This window comes from Solanum verrucosum, unplaced genomic scaffold (genome assembly GCF_900185275.1).
Source record: "Solanum verrucosum unplaced genomic scaffold, falcon-dt-bn FXZP01000298.1, whole genome shotgun sequence".
Lineage (NCBI taxonomy): Eukaryota > Viridiplantae > Streptophyta > Magnoliopsida > Solanales > Solanaceae > Solanum > Solanum verrucosum.
In genome coordinates this window covers 1-22,911 of record NW_026020113.1, presented here as the reverse complement: position 1 = coordinate 22,911, position 22,911 = coordinate 1, and the positions used below count along the sequence as shown (strand labels likewise).

The 22,911-nt window shown below is 30.8% G+C and overlaps 2 pseudogenes; one reads left to right on the top strand and one right to left on the bottom strand.

The window, feature by feature from the left end:
* The window catches only part of LOC125825669 (uncharacterized), a 9,947-nt pseudogene extending 7,234 nt beyond the window's left edge, over positions 1-2,713 (top strand).
* A 310-nt stretch (positions 2,714-3,023) lies between these two features.
* On the bottom strand, positions 3,024-13,950 carry LOC125825668 (uncharacterized; annotated as a pseudogene).
* Positions 13,951-22,911: the final 8,961 nt, after the last annotated feature.

Below are 22,911 nucleotides of genomic sequence, written 5' to 3'. Positions count from 1 at the left end.
TTGGTTGTGTTCTTAAGCTGAAATCTATTGTATATTGAGGGATTTTATGATCCTTAGTGTTGGTTGGTTCATACCCCACACACAACTCGTTTTTAATTCCAAGAAAAGATGTATTTTGGTTTTGAAGTTGTTGGTTGTGTTGTTGAAGTTCTTGCTGATTTGGGATAGGATCTGGTTGCGTTTTTGAGTGGAATCCACTGTATGTTGAGGGGTTTATGACCCCAAGTGTTTGGGAAAAGAACCTTTGAGGTTGAGAGGTTTAGAGTTGGCAACATGAAGGAGAAAGTTGGGCCAGCTTGCCTGAAGCAAGTCTGCGTTGCAGCTGTGTTTACCTTTGTGAACAGAATCTGTTCTGTTTTTAGAATTAAATTTCGAATTTTTTTCTTAAGTCTAGCTGTCCTAAATTATTCCTAATCATCATGGGGTCTTTCCAAACACAAATCATTACCCTTGAATTCATAATTCCAATTCAAGTGAAGTTAGTTTCCAAGTCAATGAAGTTAGTTTCAAAATCAAGTGAAGTTAGTTTCCAAGTCAAGTGAAGTCAAGCTTAGAAGTAGGTAAGTCAAAACAGTCTTTAAGGTTTTCCAAGAGTCTTCATTGATCGTTTTAACTTCATTTTAAGGCTCAAGTTAAGTAAAGAATGAAGAGTTTCTGAGTCAAGAGTTTCAAGTCAAGTCCAAAGTTAAGAATTTCATGTTAAGTTAAGAGTTTCACATCAAGCCAAGAGTTCAAGTAAAGTAAAGAGTTTCAAGTCAAGTAAAGAGTAAAGAGTCAAGAGTTTAAAGTTGAGTTCATTTCTCAAAGTTATTAGGGAACTATGTATTCCCAAAGGAGTTTTAAAGAAATGTCTTTACATCTAAACAAGGTTGGAAATTGAGATTTCCAAAGAGCCTTCGGGCTAGTTTTTGAGTAATTATCTCATATCAGCAGGAATAAATATGTTTTAAAAACATAAGAGCCAGTACATTTTTGGGAGTAGTATCGAGCACCGAATTGGGGGAGCGTTCAAAGAACCCACAGCCCCCATAGAACCATGTTAGCCACCATGGGTAGAAAAGGATCATACTTTTTAGATGAATCCTTTTCAGATTAGACTAGTGGATCCATTAGGCAGTTCAGGTCTTATACCTTTGGCCGGGTATAAGATGCTCTGGCAGCGTGAGGTCGATCGCTGTATCATCACTATAGCTCTTATGTGATGGTTGTCGGTTAGAGAAACTCCCACAGCAGTTATTGTATTTTTATACACAGAAATTATTGTATTTTATATACATCAGTTCAATTGTATTTCTATATACATCTCAGGCTTATTGTATCCTTGTGTACACACAGAGTTTATAACATGTTTTAAACAGTCTTTCTTTATATCGCACTTGTTTTAAATTGCCTTCTATTAAAAGAAGTCAATCAGGTTGAGTTCAGTTATTCAAGAGTCGAGTATCCTTGAGTTAAGTATCTTTGAGTTAAGTATATATCTTGAGTTGAGTATCTATCTTGAGTTGAGTATCTATCTTTGAGTTGAGTATATATCTTTGAATTGAGTATCTGTCTCTGAGTCCAATATCTATCTTCTGAGTTGAGTAAGTTTGAGTAGTTTTGAGTATTCCTTGAGTTGAGAAAGTTTGAAAAGAGGTAAGTTGTTCAGTTTATTCCAGTTTTTCTTCTAGCCTATGTTGTTTAGCTTTCCAGCTTACATACTCGTACATTCCACGTACTGAGCCGTTTGGCCTGCATCTTTTTATGATGCAGACATAGATATTCAGGATCATCAACAGGAGATTCGTTGATACATCCAGGAGTTCCAGTTAGCTATGACAAGCCTCTTTGCTTCCGGAGGATTTCATTTACCTTTCAGTTGTATCAGTTGTTAAGAGGTCGTGGGTCTTGTCCCGGCTTCCATCTTTATCAGTTAGAGGCTTCATAGATAGACAATAGAGTTTCAGAAGTCTCTTCATTTATTTTGTTAAATGTTTTGAAGACTAAAGTTGCCTTTTATGGCGAGTTGTATATATATATTCTATTATACAGAGTTTTCTTTTGAGTTAAAGATTTGTAAAGTTGAGTTTATAAACTCTTATTCAGTTTTAAGCTCTTGTATGCTTAAGTTAGTATTTCGCTTGGAGTCAGCCAGGATGAGGGTTCGCTTGGGGACCAGCAATGGTCTTCGAGTGCCGGCCACGTCCAGGGTGTAGGCTCGGGGCGTGACAACTTATCTCTTCCAGATTCTTGTTAGAGTTTTACCCTGATTTTCTTACCATATTTGAGTTTTACTTTTTCCGAAAGAAAAAATATAATTCACTTTCATATTTGATTTATTCTTTCCTTAGAGGAAAAAATTGGAGATCTATAAATTGAAGATTCCTATTCTCATAACATCCACAATGTAGTCATTTAAGAGTATTGTTTATGGAGAGATTTTCTCCTAAACATATTTATGATTTTTTTTAATATTATTTTTCAATACGTAGATCGCTTGACAAACCATATTAATAATATTTCTTTAGTATGTTTTTATTTGTCGTCTAATTTATAATCAACCATTTGATTTGCAATTGTAATTTTCCTTTGGATTTGATGTAGCTCACGTGAAGCTTTTGATGCAGCAAATGAGGGGACTGGGTGGCCTGTTGTCCATTATTGTATGATTGGTAATTTCTATTGGAATTTAATGGCAAAACTTCAGCACAGTGTGCTGAAGTTTCGTAGGTAAAAGATTTGAATTTTAGCAAAATTCACCAGTAGAGTTTTCAAACTCATCTGTAAAAAGCTTGGAACTCCTAACATATTATACACATGTACATTTTCACCATATATAACATCCCAAAATAAGATCAAGATCACGAAAAATAGCCTCATTCTTTTTTAATAAGTTTTATTAGGCAATACAGTACAAGAAAATCACATAATTCAGCATGAACTAATGAGACATGATATGTCTTCATTAGGACTTTCATGCTGTTTTGAGGAACTTATTTATTTTCAAAGACATATTTACAATATATAATCGAAACAACGAAACTCTAATACACTGTAGACACAGTAACATTGTAAGGATCACCAAATGTTGCAACATTGCCTGGCCTTGAAAATACAATCTACAAAGGTAAGAAGCAACACTTGATCAGTTGTTTTCCTTCACAAATTTGGTGAAATAAATAAAAATTTGTTCTCTCAAACGGCTTAAGTTTTTTTAATAAAGTCGTTCAAAACAGGATACTCAAAATTTATATCATCTCTAATAACTTAAATTTTTATGATTGTGTTGTTGTGAATTGTGCAATGGTATGAAAATGGTCATCTCCTCATTATTTGTGTGAACATGTCATTTGCATGGTTCTGAGATATGTGAATTGAGAAAGAATAAGAAATTAAAGAGAATGTACCATTTCGAGGGATATATCGTGCAAAATAAATGAAATAAAAGATCATATTTTGAAATAACATTATACTGTATTACGTTGAATATATTATTTTTATATTTTGATTTCTTTTCTTGATTCTTTGTACAAATTCTTATTTGGATACCAAAAATATGAAGAGTTCTTTCCCCGCTTTCTTCATCCTCATAATTTTTAGCCTTTCTCCATCAACGCTATTAAAACAAATTAAGACAATCATTAACGGTAACTTTTTTTTCTTTTTAGAATATTCTAGACTAATTAATCTCATAAAAACATTATTCATAACTTATTAAGTCTTCTTCGTAGCATGAATTTTTTTTTTCTGAATAGGTGTTTCCATTGCCTCAGATTGTGTTTTCTCTTCTTAGTTCTTTCATCAACAACACAAATTATTGAAAACAAACTTTGATCCATATACCATTATATATATGTCAGTTTAAATAATACTCAAAGTCGATGTATTAAAAATATTTAAACGTTATTTTAAAGAAATAAACTTTAGATCAGTAAAATGTCTTTTAAAAAAGAAAAACAAGAAGACAAGATGAAAAATCATTAATCATTAAATATGAAAATATAATAATTAAATTAAGAAAAATAAATATTTCTAAAAATAAGCCTATGATGTAATTTTCTTATCCACGACCAGTTGTGAATGAATAATAGTTAATATCTTTTGAGACTACCTATAGTTCAGCTTGCCTAGCTTTTCATTCAATGAAAAGGCGCAAGCAAAATAATAATAAAAAACACGTGATGAAATTAAAGACATCTTCTTGAGACAAATTATTTTATGCGGGATCGACCTAGATATATATAATTCCTCCATTTTATTTATATGTTATTCTTATTAAAAATATATAATATTTAATATTTGTCATTTCACAAAATCAATGCATAAATAATACTATTACTCCTAATTTACCCTTGTGAGTCATTGGTCTTGGGCGTTCTCACATCACCTGGAAAGGAAAAAAGAATCAGCTTAAAGGCAGAAATGCTTACCAAGAAGTGCAGCGTCGGTGAAAAGGAAAAAAAAAAGGGATTAGAGCTTTTTGGAAAGAGACGAGGATTAGCTAAGAGTAGGGTAGTTGTGCTTATTATTTTATTTGGATTGGGTCCACTTATGGATCATGTCTTGTTCTTTTTTAGTTTTGTGTACATATTGATTTTAATAAAATGATCCTAGGATAAAAAATTTCTTTAAAAAAAATAAAAAATAAAATAAATATTTCTTGTTCATTGGTCAAATTAAATAATAAAAAATAAATAAATTCATGTTCATTGATTGAAAACTTGAATTCAAAAAACCAGTAAATAATGATAGAATAGTTTTTGATGCAGCAAATGAGGGGACTGGGTGGCCTGTTGTCCATTATTGTATGATTGGTAATTTCTATTGGAATTTAATGGCAAAACTTCAGCACAGTGTGCTGAAGTTTCATAGGTAAAAGATTTGAATTTTAGCAAAATTCACCAGTAGAGGTTTCAAACTCATCTGTAAAAAGCTTGGAACTCCCAACATATCATACACATGTACATTTTCACCATATATAACATCCCAAAATAAGATCAAGATCACGAAAAATAGCCTCATTCTTTTTTAATAAGTTTTATTAGGCAATACAGTACAAGAAAATCACATAATTCAGCATGAACTAATGAGACATGATATGTCTTCATTAGGACTTTAATGCTGTTTTGAGGAACTTATTTATTTGCAAAGACAAATTTACAATATATAATCGAAACAACGAAACTCTAATACACTGTAGACACAGTAACATTGTAAGGATCACCAAATGTTGCAACATTGCCTGGCCTTGAAAATACAATCTACAGAGGTAAGAAAGCACCACTTGATCAGTTGTTTTCCTTACAAATTTGGTGAAATAAATAAAAATTTGTTCTGTCTAACGGCTTAAGTTTTTTTAATAAAGTCATTCAAAATAAGATACTCAAAATTTATATCATCTCTAATTACTTAATTTTTTGATGATCTAGTTAACATAATTTAAAAGATTTATCACCATATATACCTGATAATCTCCAAATGTGCATGTTTTGAATCCAGCAGCACAATAGTCAAAGTAGTACTCCCATGCCCTAATGAACTTGTCATCGAATCCCAAAGCGTGAATTTGTCTAGTGACACAGTTATACATCAATAGTCTAGTTAACAGTGGCGTAGCCAGAAATTTCATGAAGGGTGTCCAAGTTATAAGCATTTATTTTAGTTTTGTTACCTTTTGTTTTTCAGGAAGTTATTTCGCCAACATCTCAGTGTCTGATAGTAATGAATTCCTATCTCTTCCACATGCACTACACTGCATTTGTTTATATCATTTATCAAATTCTTTCAGAGAAACTCTTTTGAAAGATTGGCAAGTGCGCTAGTGCAAAATCACTAAAATGAACTCTTTGTTACCATAGTCTGGATGCAGCAGCCATGACTGATATTATTCGACTTAGTGCAGGCAAGCATCCACCTGGGAATATATACTCTCTCATGAAGTCTGTGCTCTGCCTGTGACTGTCATACCTCTCATCTGGTATTGAAAAGAACTAAGTAGATCCAAAGCTTATGAGAAACAACATAAAGATACAAAGGCAGCAGAACAGTGAAGGAAATTGAAGGGTAAAACTGAACAAAGTGGACTATATTGAGGGTTCACTTTTATTCATTACCTGTAGAACTAGAAGCCCATCTTCTGCCAATGCAGATTCACAGCAAGTAAAGAATTCCTCTATGTAATCATGACCGACATGTTCTATCATCCCGCTGAAAATGAACTAGTACAATTGTAACACTGACTCGACATGTAGTGAGTAATACAATATGTCAAGATGTAGATGGAGTAAAGCTCACATTGATATAATCCTGTCATATTTGTCCTTATTTGGCATTTGACGATAGTCACATAGGAGTAAGGTGATTCGATCCTGTGAAAATATATCATGGAACTGAATTTTAATGAAGTGGAATTTCCTCATAGCTTTATAACTTAGCCTCATCTTATAGCAATTATATTCATACAATCAGAAATACTGTAAGGCAATTATATTGTCCAAGATCCATATAGACATTATGATTAGTACTATACCTGAAGGCCTGCTTGCTCAACTTTCAACTGTGCATACTCCAGTTGCTGCTCCGAAAGAGTTATACCAGTATATTTACATCCTGTTTGCTTGACAACTTCCACCGCGAAACTTCCCCAACCAAATCCAATCTCTAAAATGTGATGTTTCTTGCTAATTTTTGCCTAAATAAAACAGAAACAGAATCCAATTATGCCTGAAAGTTAGGTATAAACAGGAGAGTTTTTTACTTGGTTGATGAAATACCTTTTTAATTAGAACAGAAATCTTTCTCAGCTGTGCATCTTTCAGGTCTTCGTCCTCACTCTATACAAATTCGGAAAGAATAATAGATTATTAGATTACCTTGGAACAAGAAATGTAGCTTAACATACGAAGAAAAAAGTGGCAAGCATTTAAAAAGTTTGGAGAGCTAACCTTGAAAATTGCGCATGAGTATGTCATTGTCTCATCCAGAAAGAGTGAAAAGAGTTCATTACTCTGGAAAAGAAAAAAATACAAGAAGGAAGGAAGTGATAAATCTACTGCAATTGGCAAAAGTATGTGCAGGATTAACTACCTTAATTTCACTAGCAATCTTTGAAATTGGGTGATATAATATGCAAGTTGATTAATTACCAGGTCATAATGACGAGAGATATTCCGACGAGCCTGAGTCAGGGTGTTTCGATTTGAAACATGTCCAATGAAATATTTTGCAGATAACAGATCTAGTAATGGTGTCCACCAGCCTCTAGAGCCACACAAAATGATGACAAACTTTAACATATGAACACAAGTTTGTGTTTCTTGATTTCAGATCAGTAAGTAAACTATTTTACCTTTTAACAGATGCTTTCAAATCTCTGTTGGCAACATATATCTGCAAAAGATATTAGGAAGCTAAGTACCGATAAATATCTATTTACAAAGATATCGAGCCATTCCCTCACCATGAAAAGATTAAGAAGACCTTCATTCTTATTAACAAAGGAGATATCCCCATGAATAAAAGCATCGGCAATCCCTAGGTCAGCTCGAGTTGCAACCTGTAAGAGATTGGTTAAGTCTTTGATCACTTGTAGGGGCAAAGGAAATTTAAATTTACCTTCCAGTAGAACTGTGTATTATGAACTCTAAGAGAAACTTTGAGTGAGCATTTCTTCTCTGTTCCTTGGAAGGTGAAAATTTTGCCTCCTTCCGACAAGCTGTATATAACATATAAATAAAGTTATTAAAAGCTCAAAAATCTTCCGAGTGATATTCTGGCATTAGCATGAATGATTTGAAGCTATGAATAATATAATAACAAAAAGTATGTGTATCCTGTTTGGGATTAAAGTAATACAAGGTGAAACTATCATCACTCACATTATGCATCCTGTTTGAATGAAACTTTTGAGAAATCTAGTAACGAGGAGGCGTGCTCCAGTTTCAGGCCAGGTTGGTACCATATGCTTGGGGTTATCCAGAATACAACAAGTCCTTCTAAGCATGCCATCTGCAGCAGCCACACCAGCCTGAGGAGGACAATCATCTATATAAGAACAAAAACTGCAAAAGACTCCAAATTTGTTTTTAGCTTGTTATTAACAGAAGTAGTATATACTACCTTAAGTCCATCCTCATGGAAGCCATAGCCTGAAATATTGCAGCTAGTTTAGTGGAAAGAAAACTAAAAAGTACATGAAGACAAGTCCTCTCTGCGAAAATAGCTTGGCAGCTAGTTTAGTCCCCTAAATATCGATTTCATCAAAATAGAAATGTAATTAGGATTATCACTTAAAACATATTCAAATTAAACTTATAAGCTGCTATATTACAGGACTAACAGTTAGAGAAACAGGTTCACTAAATTGAACAAAGTTGAAGAGTCCAACTGTAGACTATGCACAAAAGAAGGTTACAAGGGAACAGATATCTTGAAGCAACTCTCAACACTCTGCTTAAAAAGAGATTCATACCTTGATATGCTCCACAAAACCATATTCCTCTCTTTCCTTGGATTTGATATAGCTCACATGAAGCTTTTGATGCAGCAACTGAGGGTACTGGATGACTGGTGGTCCACTTAAGCAACGTATGCTCAGGTGTGTGAGGAGGATCGAGGGTTACGAGATAAGGCAGCTTTGAATCACCAAGATTCTGTAAGTTTAGACAGTTGACAATTTAAGAGAAATGACTTCCAACTGAGAACATTATCTTCTACTTTCTATACAAGGTCCTAAATCACTGTATTCCATAACACACCTGGATTATATTGAGCCAATATGTCGCACATCCTCTATTATTCGTGGTTCCAAGAAAGTTACAAGCACACCATGTTGTTGGGTTGCGAGGCAGGAATGTTTTGTCATGATGAAGGAAAACGTCACTGTCACAGAGGAATGTAGAATTTTAGAGGCAGAATGGAGGCTAACTATATTAATCTTGGCCTTCAATACAAATTTCATATTAGCTCAGAAATCTAGCAGGTTGTAGAATCTAATTGAACTTCACCAAACCACAAAATAAAGCTCATCTGGTAACAGAAAATACAAATATATATACAACGTAAGTGATGTCGGGCTATAGATAAAGATTCAAAAAAGATAAAAAGTAGAATTAAAGAGGAATGAAATCCAAGGTATTCAAATATAGGAGTCGAAAGTACCTATAGACATACTGGAAAGCACCCAGTATTCTTGTTTCATCAAATGTTGCCTCTTTGCCTAACATTCTCAGAGAATCTGGAGCACGTAAAGCGATTATGCATCCGTCATATACATCTGTGGTACCATCAATGCAATCTATGGTACAACCTGCAGCAAGGGCACTTTCATTTACAGTTAGAATCACAAGTAGTTTGTAGCGCACAGCGAACTCTTGCAAGAAGCCAAAAGATAAAATCAAGCTAGACCTTCTTCATTTGTTGTTACAGAATTTACTTCACAACTAGTTCTTATTTGGCAGCCTCTCTTTTCCAGCTCCTCCTTAACCTACGTTTGATACTGCCATCGAATCACTCTCAAGGATGTACATGCTTAACTTAACAAATCACAGAAAATAGTAAGAACTTTGAAGTATCTATGAATGAAAAATCACCTTGTCTATATGTGATTGCCATCTTACAGTGAGCAATTGGGGGAGACAAAAGAGCTACAAAGAAAGAAATAAAAGCACCCTTAGGCACAAGGGCAATAAGATGAGTAAAAGCTGAGCATTCCAATTCTGTATTTGCGTGCACCACATTTAACAATTGGCTATAATCAACACACAAAGTGTTCTAGCTACTTGAACTGTAGCTAAGAGAAAAGAACCTGCAGAAGATGTTGGTTGTGGAAGAATGAAAGAATGTAATAAGCAGAAAAGCCCATTACTCGTTCCGAGGAGCAGGACCATATTGAAGCACATATTGGAGCCTGTGAAAGATATGTGTCAATTGCTTGTTGCAAGATTAATTTTTTGAATGAACAAAAAAGGAAAAATTTATACAAGTATCAAAATCAATAACAAGGACAAACTGCAGTGTCACACCAGATAAGCCTTCTGAAATAGCTCCGAATAGTCATGTGACTTAATAAATTGTCCTAATGTTTCATTGCGATCAATGTCAGGATTGTTGTCCAATTCTTCAAGGTAACTGCAATGCAGTGAGAAGCGTAATCGTGATGAAATAAATGAAGTGCACAAAACAGAACAATTTATTCCCTTCGAATGAACAAAGAAAACTATACATGTGCTCTAAATTTCTAATGAGATGAGTAAATTAACAGAAATACTCAAATATTAACATTTGTAATGAAATAAGTTATTGGTACCTTATGACATCCTGTTTGAATCTGATAATTTCTCTTATCATTTACCAAAAATATGGATTCAGTACATTCTTCTTCTGTGCAAACAAACTAGAGAATCCATTTCTAGTACCCCATTCACAACCACGGCCTTGGTCTAAGCTCACTGAGAATGACATATCAGAAATGTTCATATCAACTCCGAGTAACTCAAAAAATCCTATCAGGTTCGAATAAGTTTCCTGTAAAATCATATGAGAGTAACACTGTTACTTATTAAATACTAGTTTCTGGACACGTGTGTTGCACGTATAGTATACACGATATAAGTTATATTAAAAACATAGTGTAATCAATAACAAAAAAAGTACAAACTAAAATTGATGAACGTAACACTCATCCAATTTGAATGACTTCTTTGTTGAGCGATAAATGATTAGTTACTGTCGGAATTGCAAAATTGAATAACTATATTTAGTTAGATAGGTAAAATGTATAAAATGAGTTACATTTTAATGTTATTAGGTGCAAATATTTTGTCTATAAGGAAGTATTAATACTATTAAATATTTGCACCTAATAACATTAAGTATTAAGTTTCGTGATATCATATTTGAATAATGAATTGTGATACTTATACCAAATAGTAAAATAATGAATCTAAAATATTTAAACCAAAAACTTGTTATGATAAACATTTAAAACTTGTTGTTAAAATTTACAAAATGCAAATAATATATATGATTATCAAGAATTTAAAACTAATCTTAACAATTGTGCATGGAAACAAAAGCGAATTCCAATTCACGTGAAATCAAAGTATTGTAATTCTAATAATTAGCCAAATATGTCACAAAAAGGATTAATGAGTTCTTTTCAAGTAATACTTAAACTTGAATATTGCAATGATCATAAAGGTTATAGCCAGTAATCAATAGGAAGAGGAGCATCAATCAACGCGTTCAAATAACACCATTTCTTTAGATGAAATAACTATTTTGTAGAGAGTATATTATCTTTGCATCTTAAAGAATTATAATAAGAATATTATACTATGAGAATGAATTCACTAATCTCAACTATGATCAGCCTGGGAAGCTCTTATCTTTAAAGTTGATTTACCAATTTATCCTTATACTTAATTATTTATTTATAAAATAATTTTTATTTACACCATAATTTTAAAAAAATCTTCAATTAAATTAGTTTTCAATAACATGAATTGAATGGATGATTTGGAAGTGGAGTACTAATATAATACTTTAATTATCACATTTAATTCAATGATTTAATAAGGACTGAGGACAATCATCTTTCTTTCTTTCTCTACTTATTTTTTGATTTATTCATTTTATATTAAAATTTTGATCATTATCATATTATATCAAGTAGAAACCTTCCAAATGAAAAATTGAATTATCAAATCACCTATTAAAAGTTAAACATCATTTTAACCTTCAAGCAACTATTATTTCAAAAAGTATAATATAAAAATATAAATACACACATTTCATACAATAAAAAGAAAAATTTTGCATTTAATAATTATTATGTAATAACCATAACTTTATATGAAACGTTGGTTATTCAATTATTTAATTGTTACGTTAACCAATGAACAACCTTTCATTGCTACAATAAGTACAAAGAAGTTGAGAAGTTGAATTGACTATTAATTATAATTCATTAGTAATTAATAAATGAAAGGAAATTTCAAAGGACTAGGAAAAAACATTATATAAAGGCTACTAATTTCCCATCTCCTCTTTGTCACTTTTGAGATTGAATGCAAATTATTTTATCTTTGATTTCATTTTTTTTTATGCCCTTAGATAGTTTGATGTCAAATTAGAGTAGTTGTCATATTTAATTTTTACTACTCTTGAATTATCAGTTATAATATAATCTTCGAAGAAATCATGATCAAAATCACCATCTCTCCTCCCTATCAATTATCAGTATTACACCGTTTTTTGTGGTAGAGAGTATATTATCTTTGCATCTTAAAGAATTATAATAAGAATATTATACTATGAGAATGAATTCACTAATCTCAACTATGATCAGCCTGGAGAAATCAACCCTTCCATGATCGAAAATTCTCGCTAGATCGACTCTATGGAAGATGAAAGAAATAAAATTTAATGAGTAAAATAATTTAGGGAACTTATACACATGTGACCTGACCATAATTAATTGCTGTTACACAATGTCTTTCTCACCCTCACCAAACGTTTTTGTTCCTCTAAACATGTAGTGAAGGAGAAGGTGAAAGAGATAAATAAAATTATGGCAGTAAGCATTTTCAGAAAGCATATATGGTATTTGGATTCATTGAATTTGAGGGGTTAATGAATTTTGTTATATTTTCTTATGTAAACAAAAGTTATTCAAATGAATATTTGCTTTTACTCAGATAAAATGGTAAACTAACTTTTGATTCATTATTATTATGGATATTAATTATTATTTATGAATAATAACTTTTTTTTGTTCTCACTTTTAATATATATATATATATATATAATTAATTTACCGAGTATGTAATTCATCATTAGTTTGTGCTAATTATAACAGAAGAAAAACAAAAGTTTAACGATTGTAAGCTTCCATAGTAAGTATTTATTGAAGCAATAACTTAGCATTTAATATAATTTTATGAATATAATTTATCTGATAATTTTTATAACTTTGCACGGTAGGAGTAACTGAGATACACTTGAAGGTCATTTTAACTGTTGCCAAACTTTTTGATTTCCTTTTGTCATTTAATAGGATATCATCCAATTGTACAAATATTCATTGTATCTATATTAATTCATGTCATAGATTGTGAGTTCTCCATTTTTAGAATATTAATATTATTATTAAAAATATATTAGGATATTTATTATAATTAGTGTGTATTTATATTTTTGTTCATAAATATGTAATAATAGTGTTTAATAGAAAATACAATAATTTTTATTAATATTTAATGTATATTTACATTTTTGTCCATAAATATTATGATATTATAAGGACACTTTTGTAATTCAACTTTTGACATAGAGGCTTCCCACTTATAATATAATATATGATATGATTTATCGGAGAGTAAAAATGTTAACTTTTAACATATTTAAAGTTATTTCGAGTTGGCTAAATATTCATATACTCAATTAGTTTGATATGATTTAAGCATTTAGTCACTCAAACTTCATTAGTGACTACATGAATTTGCAAATCTTATATAACATGATGATATACATAGACATTTAAATTATAATTCAATACACACCTTATATAACAAACATTTTTCGAAATATAAGTTGGAAAAGGCCCAAAATGATACCCTAACACATCGAAAATGACTTAAATTTGTTATCGTTCCATGCACGCACTTAAGTTATGAGCACTTTAGCATTTATCAATAACGCGCATTTAAGTATAAAAATAAATGCTTACAAGTTACAACTAATTAAATGATTTGATCATTTTATAAGCTTACTCAAACACCCTCTGATCGTACTTACCCCGTTGAAGACCATAAAGCCAAGGTCAAGATCGATGTCATTGACAGTAACGGTCTTAGCATGGCCGCCTAGATAATGTTCCTTCTCATAAACCACAACTTTGACACCAGATTTTGCCAATTCATATGCAGCAACTAGTCCACTTATCCCTGCTCCAACCACTGCTACTTTCATGTTTTTAAAATATAAGCTTCAAAGCTACAAACAATTAAGAGTTTGATGAAATATTGGTGTATTGAGGCATAAATTTATAATGGATAAGAAATGATGTGAATTGTGATAGAGTACTAGCAGTCGCTATAATGTCACCTACCAATATCAACTTATCCAAGTTCATAATTAAAACATTTTTTTTAAAATCCAGGATAACCTGCAATCGTTACAACCTCTGCAACAGTCTCTGCCTTTCGGGTGAGCACTTTGTGTGCACTGGATAAACCCCTCACTGTGTAATAGCCTGCAAACCACACAAGAAATGTAAACCACACTAGGCAAGCTCTATGCGACAGACTCAACTCAGAAGACATTGAAGGGGGATCGATCCCGGGTCGGATAACCACCCTCCAAACCAACTGAGCCATCTCAAAAGACTCATAATTAAAATGTAATGACCCAGAAGGTCATTTTTAATAATTTCAAAGTATTCGTTGACTTTAGTTAATTAGTTGATGGGTAATTATGAATAATTGACTTAATTGATAGTTAATGGACTAAAATGATCATTTATTTAAGACCCTATACCATTTGTACCATATAATTAAATTAAATTATTGAAATTTACCATCTTTTCACTTTGAATTATACCTAATTATTTTATTTAGAAACAAAAAGGAGATAGGGAACAACGAAGGAGACGTTAGGCGGCGGATAAGAAACAATTTGAAACTTGTGATATTTATATACTTAATGCTTGAAAAATGTTCACTGTTAATATTATTATTATTTAATGAAAGTTGATAGGTATTTGGAAATTTAGGAAATCATTAGAATCATGAAGAAGGGCAAGATTTTGATAGTGGGGTCATGATTCGCCGCCACTGATTTTTTTTATTTTTTTTTGGCCACTGATTTGATTTTGTAAAAGTGGCATCGAAATTAATACTTCCTCCGTCCCATTTTATGTGGTACCATTTCTTTTTGGTTAGTCCCAAAAAGAATGTCACATTTCCTTATATGGTAAATATTTAAAGGTACAATTCCTCTTTTATCCTTATTGGTCCCACTTAATCTTAAAATAATACTCCAATACATTTATGAGGAGAGAAAAAAGTGAATCTACTTTTTAAAGGGTAATTTGGTAAACATTTCAAAGTCTTCATTTATTTCTTAAACTCCGTGCCTGGTCAAATGTTGCCACATAAAATGGGACGGAGGGAGTAATATTAATCGGTTATTATATTATAAATTCAGTTTTTAATATATTGAGATATGTAATTAATTATTAGGTGTATAATATTTTGTGAATAACATTTGAATTAGGATATTGGGAAAACTGAATTTAACCCTAGACTTGAAACTTGGATAATATGATAGTTGAAATGTTAATTGGCATCAAGATTTACAAACTTGATTATATTGGGTGAATTTTTGGGTCAAGGCTAAACACATAGTAATATGAGTGTTGTTTGTTTTGAAGTCTTATTGTGATTATTGATTTGAATAGATTGTATTGATTTGAAAGTACAACGAAAGAGGAAGGCTCAAGTACCGGAGTGATTGCTTGATTGTTTGAGGTAAGTGGATTTCTAAACCCTTATTAAGTGTATGAAATTCATGTATTTCCTTGTAATATGTGTTTGGGGGGTAATGAGACTTGGTGATGGGTTGACTTGTCCACATTGATTAATTCTAATGATGAAAAAGGGGTAATAAAAGGCAATGTGATTAATTGTTTGTGTGTGATGTGTTGAGAATGGTTTGAAAGGCTTGTTGAATCATTGTTGATGTTGTATCATGATTGTGTTGTTGTGAATTGTGCAATGTTATGAAAATGGTCATCTCCTCATTTTTTGTGTGAACATGTCATTTGCATGGTTCTGAGACATGGTTGTGACAAGTGTTGTGTGAATTGAGAAAGAATAAGAAATTAAAGAGGATGTACCATTTCGAGGGACATATTGCGCGCCGTACTATATTTCGAGGGACGTATCGCGTGCCGCGATGGTTACTATTATCGTGGGTCATATCGCGCGCCGCGATGGATGCATGGACAGTTATGTTCCCCATGGGTCCCCGACTAAGAGATAGCGGGTGTGTGTCACTAGGTCAGACATGCATCACTATAATTGACATTGTTCCATTGCATCACATATTTATCATTAGTGAACTTGATATTGTGTTTTTGGTGATCTTGTGAGTGCCTTTCTGTGGAACTTTGATTGATGAATATTGAGCTTGTTGTTGAGGATATGTAATTGTTAGAGTGTTGTTGTTGAGCTGTGTGCTATGTGAATTGTGAACTGTTAGGTTGAGCTGGTTTAAAGCAGATTGTAGTTGTGGAGGTTGTAATTGATGAATATTGAGCTTGTTGTTGAGTATATGTGATTGTTAGAATGTAGTTGTTGAGATATGTGCTTGTAAATTGTGAATTGTTAGGTTGTGCTAATTTTATGCAGGTTGTAGTTGTGGAGGTTTGGTTGGGGTGTAAGACGTACCCGTATTCTATCCCCTTAACTTGTGTTTAGAGGTTTACTTGCTGAGTACCGTGTGGTTTGGTACTCACCCCTTGCTACTACATTTTTCTGTAGGTTACTAGCCCAGACCTTTGTGATATTTTCTCTTCTCCTTGTCTGAGGCTTCTTGTGGAGGTTTGTGAGGTAGCTGCTTGTCATTTCAGCGGACCTTCTTTCTCCTTAATTATGATCTTGTTCTATTCTAGAAACAATGTCATTTGAAACATGTATTTTCTTTCAACTTTGTTATAACACATTAGAGGCCTGTACACGTAACAACCAGATTTTGGGGATATTTTTGAGTTGATTATGAAATTTCCGCATTTTATTGTAATTGTTGAGTTTTAGGCTGGCTTGTCTTGGTGGGATAAGACGAGTGCTACCACGTTCATTTTGAAAACAAACTTTGATCCATATTCCATTATATCTATGTCAGTTTAAATAATACTCAAAGTCGATGTATTAAAAATATTTGAACGTTATTTTAAAGAAATAAACTTTAGATCAGTAAAACGTGTTTTTTTTTTTAAAAAAAAAAAAAGACAAGATGAAAAATCAATAATCATTAAATATGAAAATATAATAATTAAATTAAGAAAAATAAATATTTCTAAAAGTAAGCCTATGATGTAATTTTCTTATCCACGACCACTTGTGAATGAATAATAGTTAATTTCTTTTGAGACTACCTATTGTTCGGCTTGCCGCTTGCCTAGCTTTTCATTCAATGAAAAGGCACAAGCAAAATAATAATAAAAAATACCAATTAATCGTACTCTTTTAATATTTGTATACATGTTCTTATCCACGACCAGTTGTGAATGCATAATATTTAAAGACATCTTCTTGAGATAAATTATTTTATGCGGGACCGATCTAAATATATATATATTCCATTCGTTTTATTTATATGTCATTTTTATTAAAAATAGATAATATTTAATATTTATTATTTCACAAAATTAATGCATAAATAACACTATTACTCTTATTTTATGCTTGTGAATCATTGGTCTTGGGCAGAAATGCTTACCAAGAAGTGCAGCGTCGGTGAAAAGGATTAGCTAAGAGTAGGGTAGCTGTGCTTATTATTTTATTTGAATTGGGTCCACTTATGGATCAGGTCTTGTTCTTTTTAGTTTTGTGTACATATTGATTTTAATAAAATGATCCTAGTATCAAAAATTTGCTTTAATATATATATATTAAAGGAGAAACATATAGAAGGTGATGTGATACCTCTCTATGATCTCCATTGCGATTTATTTTTTTTCCCTCCTTTTTTGGTCCTTTTTCATATTTAAAATAATTATTTTATTGTGAAAGTATCATTTAATTTATTATAAATACATATTATATTAATGAAGGAACATTTATATAAAACAAAGACTCTTCACATGTCAATTTATAAGAAATATTTTTTTATTTTATTTATTATATATAAAAAAAAGGACAATTATTATTCCTCCATTTATTTTATTCTTTAATGTACAAAATTGAAGAGGTGATGTGACACCTCTTTATGGCCACTATTAATATTTATCTTTTTTGTCATTTATTTGACATTTATAATATTTTTCTGATTAAAATTAAATATATTCATGGAAGTATAAAAGATTATTTATTGGAATTAAATGCTCAATTTTTAAATTATACGTTTTCCCAAAACTTTTAGACTTCTCTTACATCTTCTGTTCATTTCTGCAGGGAAATTGTAACAATTGAATTAAAAATAAGAGTTAAATGTTAGTAGTAATAATAATGATTGCAATTAAAATAATTAAAAGCTATATAATGAAAACCAACAGTTACTAATAATAGAGAGGTGTAAGGTAATGAAAAGTCATGAGGCAACTAAGAATTACGCCTATAAATTTATGAGAATGGCAAAGATTCAATGAAATGACTACAAAGTTTTCTTCCCACTTGATGAGGTATGTTGAGTGACTAGCAAATTTCTCTTGTTACTTTTTTCTTTACCTTATTATTTATTTTCGAAGTATATCATAGTTTTATTTTTATGTAGAAGCAAATAGTATTTTGATTATATATATTTAGATTGCTTTGAATAGTGATATAATTTCTTGACAATTCTCATATGTCTACCCTTTAGAGAATATTAAATTTGATTATATGAGATTTTGTGGCATGTTATATAACAATTATTTCGCTATTGATTTGATGATTTTTTTTTTTTTTTTTTTAATGATGTTCAACATGTTTAGGCACTCATTAATGGACAACTAAATTGTAGGGGTGAACACCTTATACTTGACCTATCATACTTCAAAAGGTATGATACTTCATAGTAATTTTTTCCATTTCTGTAAAAGCTAAATTTTTAATTAATTAAAATATTTCATTAGCCTTTCTTTCTATTACTTTTGTCAAACATTCTAAATATTGAGGATTTGCTCTAGAATTTTATTTTTTTTACAATTTTTTTTATTTCTCTATTATTATTGTAAAATAATAAATATGTCAATTAACCATTCATTAATATTATTTAATAATTTAAAACTTGATAGTCTTTATTTACATTACTCCCATAATTTTTTATTATCATAACCCCAAAAATAATTAATAGTCATTATATTATTTCGGTATTCATATTGTAGTTCTATAAATAAAGACATGGTAAAATTGTAGAAATTATTACATTATAAGTCTCTCAAGATATTATATTTTTGATAAGTAATTCTTATGTTCATGTTTTAGTTTGACTTAAATAGTAAAATGAAGGCTATTGAATGATGATCGACCTGTGGGAATGAATCTTGACAAGAGTTAGGAAAATTGTACATTGATTTCATATTTTTTTTCTTCAATTTTTTAAATAATTAAGATCATAATAATGATGTACATTATTTATTATTTATCTTAGGTTCTATCCATAATTTTCTTTGTTTTATATTTTATACAATTTTTTTTTTATTGTTGTAAGTTTATAAAAAAAAAATTTGGTTCAATTAAACAACTTATGACATTGTTTGGAGTCATGGGACTACTAATCAAACGTTTATCTTTATGAAATCAATTATACGTCTGAATATATATAATATATATATATATATATATATATATAATATACACGTACATATTATAAATATTTCTTCTATTTATATTATATTTTAATAAAATTATTGACATCTTATCATCTTTTTTAATCGCGCGAAGCGCGGATAAGTTCACTAGTTAAATAATAAAAATAAATAAATCCATGTTCATTGATTGAAAACTTGACTTCAAAAAACCAATAAATAATGATAGAATAGTAAACTTACTTAGTTTCTTAATGAACATGAAATCTAAAATAGTGACATATAAATAGGAACGGAGGGAGTATATCGTAATTCTCTATTTGTATCATACAAATACAGAATTAAGATATACTCCCTTTGTTTCCTTTATAAGTCATCGTTACTATAAATAGTTGGTCCATAATATTTTTCATTTCATAAAAATAATGCATAAATTATAATATTCTTCCTATTTTACCCTTCTGAGTTATTATCCTTGAAAATATATATTTGATCAACCTAGAAAAACAAAGTGAATAATTCATGTTCATTTGTCAAATTAATTAATCCAAAATAAATTAGTTCAAATTCATTGATTGAAAAGTTGACTTCAAATTTTTTTTAATAAGGGGTAGAATAGTAAACTTACTTAATTTATTAATGCACATAAAATAAAAAATAGTGACATATAAATAAAAACAGAGGGAGTATCATATTATATTGTATTAATGAATATAAAATTTGAATAAATTATATTATTTTTAACAGGCCGTAGGAGAAGGAATCTTTTTCCCGATCAATGAAATGAAAAGGAGTGAGTAGAAAGAAAACTCAAAATTATGTAAAAAAGTACTATGAATTATAATAATTAATAATTTAAATATTTTTAAAAAAATATATAAAATTTGTTGGGCTCTCAAAATTTTATGTATGCCACATAAATTGGGACAGAGAAAAATAACATATATTATTTAAAATAACGTAAAAATATTATAAATTACAATAATTAACAACTTCAAATATTTTTAAGAATGTAAATATATATATATATAATATATATATATATATTGATTGATTGATTTTCAAAATTCTATCTGTGCTACATAAATTGAAACGAAAAAATAATTTATATTGGGCCCGTGCTGGCACGGGCTCGTGTATCTAGTTATTTTATAAATTTTTAAAGTGTTAAATCACGAAAAAAGATATGCATCAAAATACTTTTTACTATTAGATTTACTTAAATAGTGAATATTCTTTATAAAATTTCATGAAAAACTTTAATGTTATGAGACAAAAAAATTTAATTCAATATTGACGACGTGATTGAAATTAAATGAGAGATAGGATTAAGGAATAGTAAGAAAAATGAAAAAAGTTAGCAAACTAAAGCGATTAATTATAATTAGGAATTACCAACACTTTACAAAAATATTATTAATTTATTATTATGTAATTTAGGGGGTGACAACAAGTAAGTATACAAAAGGTCGCTGCTAAAAATATTTCTAAGTATTAGAAACGACTTTGTACTGATAAACATATTTATTTACAAAAATACTCTTCACAATTATGGTGAAAAAGATTAATTTTTTTTTTGAGGTCTTTAACAATGCTAATGCATGCATTAAAATCTCTTGCATTACTCAAGGATATTGCTGGAGTTGTAGAGACCTTCAAATTTCCGTAGGCATTTTGATACATTCTATGTATATTAAGTTAAGAACACAAAATTATAAAGTCTTCTTTACTTTTTTAAACAACACTATTCAGACATGATTAAAACAACACTATTAATCATACATGCTTAATTTTTTATTTTTTTTTATGTATATATAGTAGATGTGAAATTCCCTTTGACTTCTTTGTATATTTATTTCTTCATATGTATATATACCGTACAAGAAAGTAATCACATATTTCAGCATGAACCAATGGAATATACCTGATAATCTCCTAACGTGTGCGTTTTGAATCCAGCAGCACAGTAGTCAAAGTAGTACTCCCATCACCCATGTCCTGATGAACTTGTCGTCGAATTCCAAAGCATGAATTTGGCTAGTCAAAAAGTTATTAAAGATAGTCTGTTACTTTAGAACAAGGTACAAAATGATTCATAAAGGAAACATGTTAACACAATATGTTGTTGTTGTTGTTGTTACCTTTGTTTTTCTAGGAAGTTTTTCCGCCAGCATCTCAGCGTTTGATAGTAATGGATTCCTATGTCTTCTAGGTGCTCGACACTGCATTTGTATCATTTGTCAAATGGCCTTTAAATAAGACATACTATGCTTGTGTCAAATGACAAAATCAACTCTTTGTTTACCAAAGTCTAGATGCAGCAGACATGGCTGATGTTACTCGACTTAGTGCAGGTAAGGATCCACCGGGGAATATATACTTTTTTATGAAGTCTGAACTCTGCCTGTATTCGTCATACCTCTCGTCTGGTATTGAAATGAACTAAGGAAAGCCAACGTTCGTGAAAAGAATAGTGAAGGAAATTGAAGGGAAAACATGAACAACGTGGAATGTGTATTCATTACCTGCAAAACAAGAATGCCATCTTCTGCTAGTGAGATTCACAACAAGTAAAGAATTCCTCCACTCGTGACCAACAGATTCTAGCATCTCGCTGAAAATGATCATTAGTACAATTATCATGCTGGCTTGACTTGTAATAAAGTAAATTGAAATTACATAATTTAGGTATGCAACGACTTACCATGATTAATCCTGTTATATAATCCTGTGAATGCATTTCATCACATTCAGTTAGTACTAATCAAAATTCTCCGAAATTGGTTCCAATGTATCATCTGTTATTTGAAGTTATGTACCTGAAAACCTGCTTGCTGAACTCTTAACTTTGCATACTTCAGTTGCTGCTCAGAGAGATTTATACTAGTATATTTATATCCCGTTTTCTTAACAAATTCCACAGCTAAACTTCCCCAACCACATCCGATCTCTAAGATGTGATGTTCCTTCTTAACTTTTGCCTAAAAAGACCAGAATCAGAATCAAGTGAGCCTCGAGCTTTATGTAGAAATGGGAGTATTTACTTTGTTGACAGCTTACCTTTTCGATGAGAAGAGAAATCTTCCTCTCCTGTGGCAACTTTCAGGTCTTCCTCTTCACTCTAAACAATCACAGAAGGAAAAAGATTACCTTCATGAATGAGATTAAAAAACAGAAAATGAATCTTTGAGTTCTTACCGTAAATATTTCACATGAATATGTCATTGTCTCGTCTAGAAACAGCGAGAAGAGCTCATTACTCTGAAAAAAATGATCAATATACTTATCAGCCTATATAAGATGACAACGTTACAAGAAAACAGCAGAAAGTGACTAACTGTACAAGTTATTTACCAGGTCATAGTGATGAGAGATGTTCCTACGAGCCTGAGTCAGGGTGTTCTGATTTGAAACACATCGGA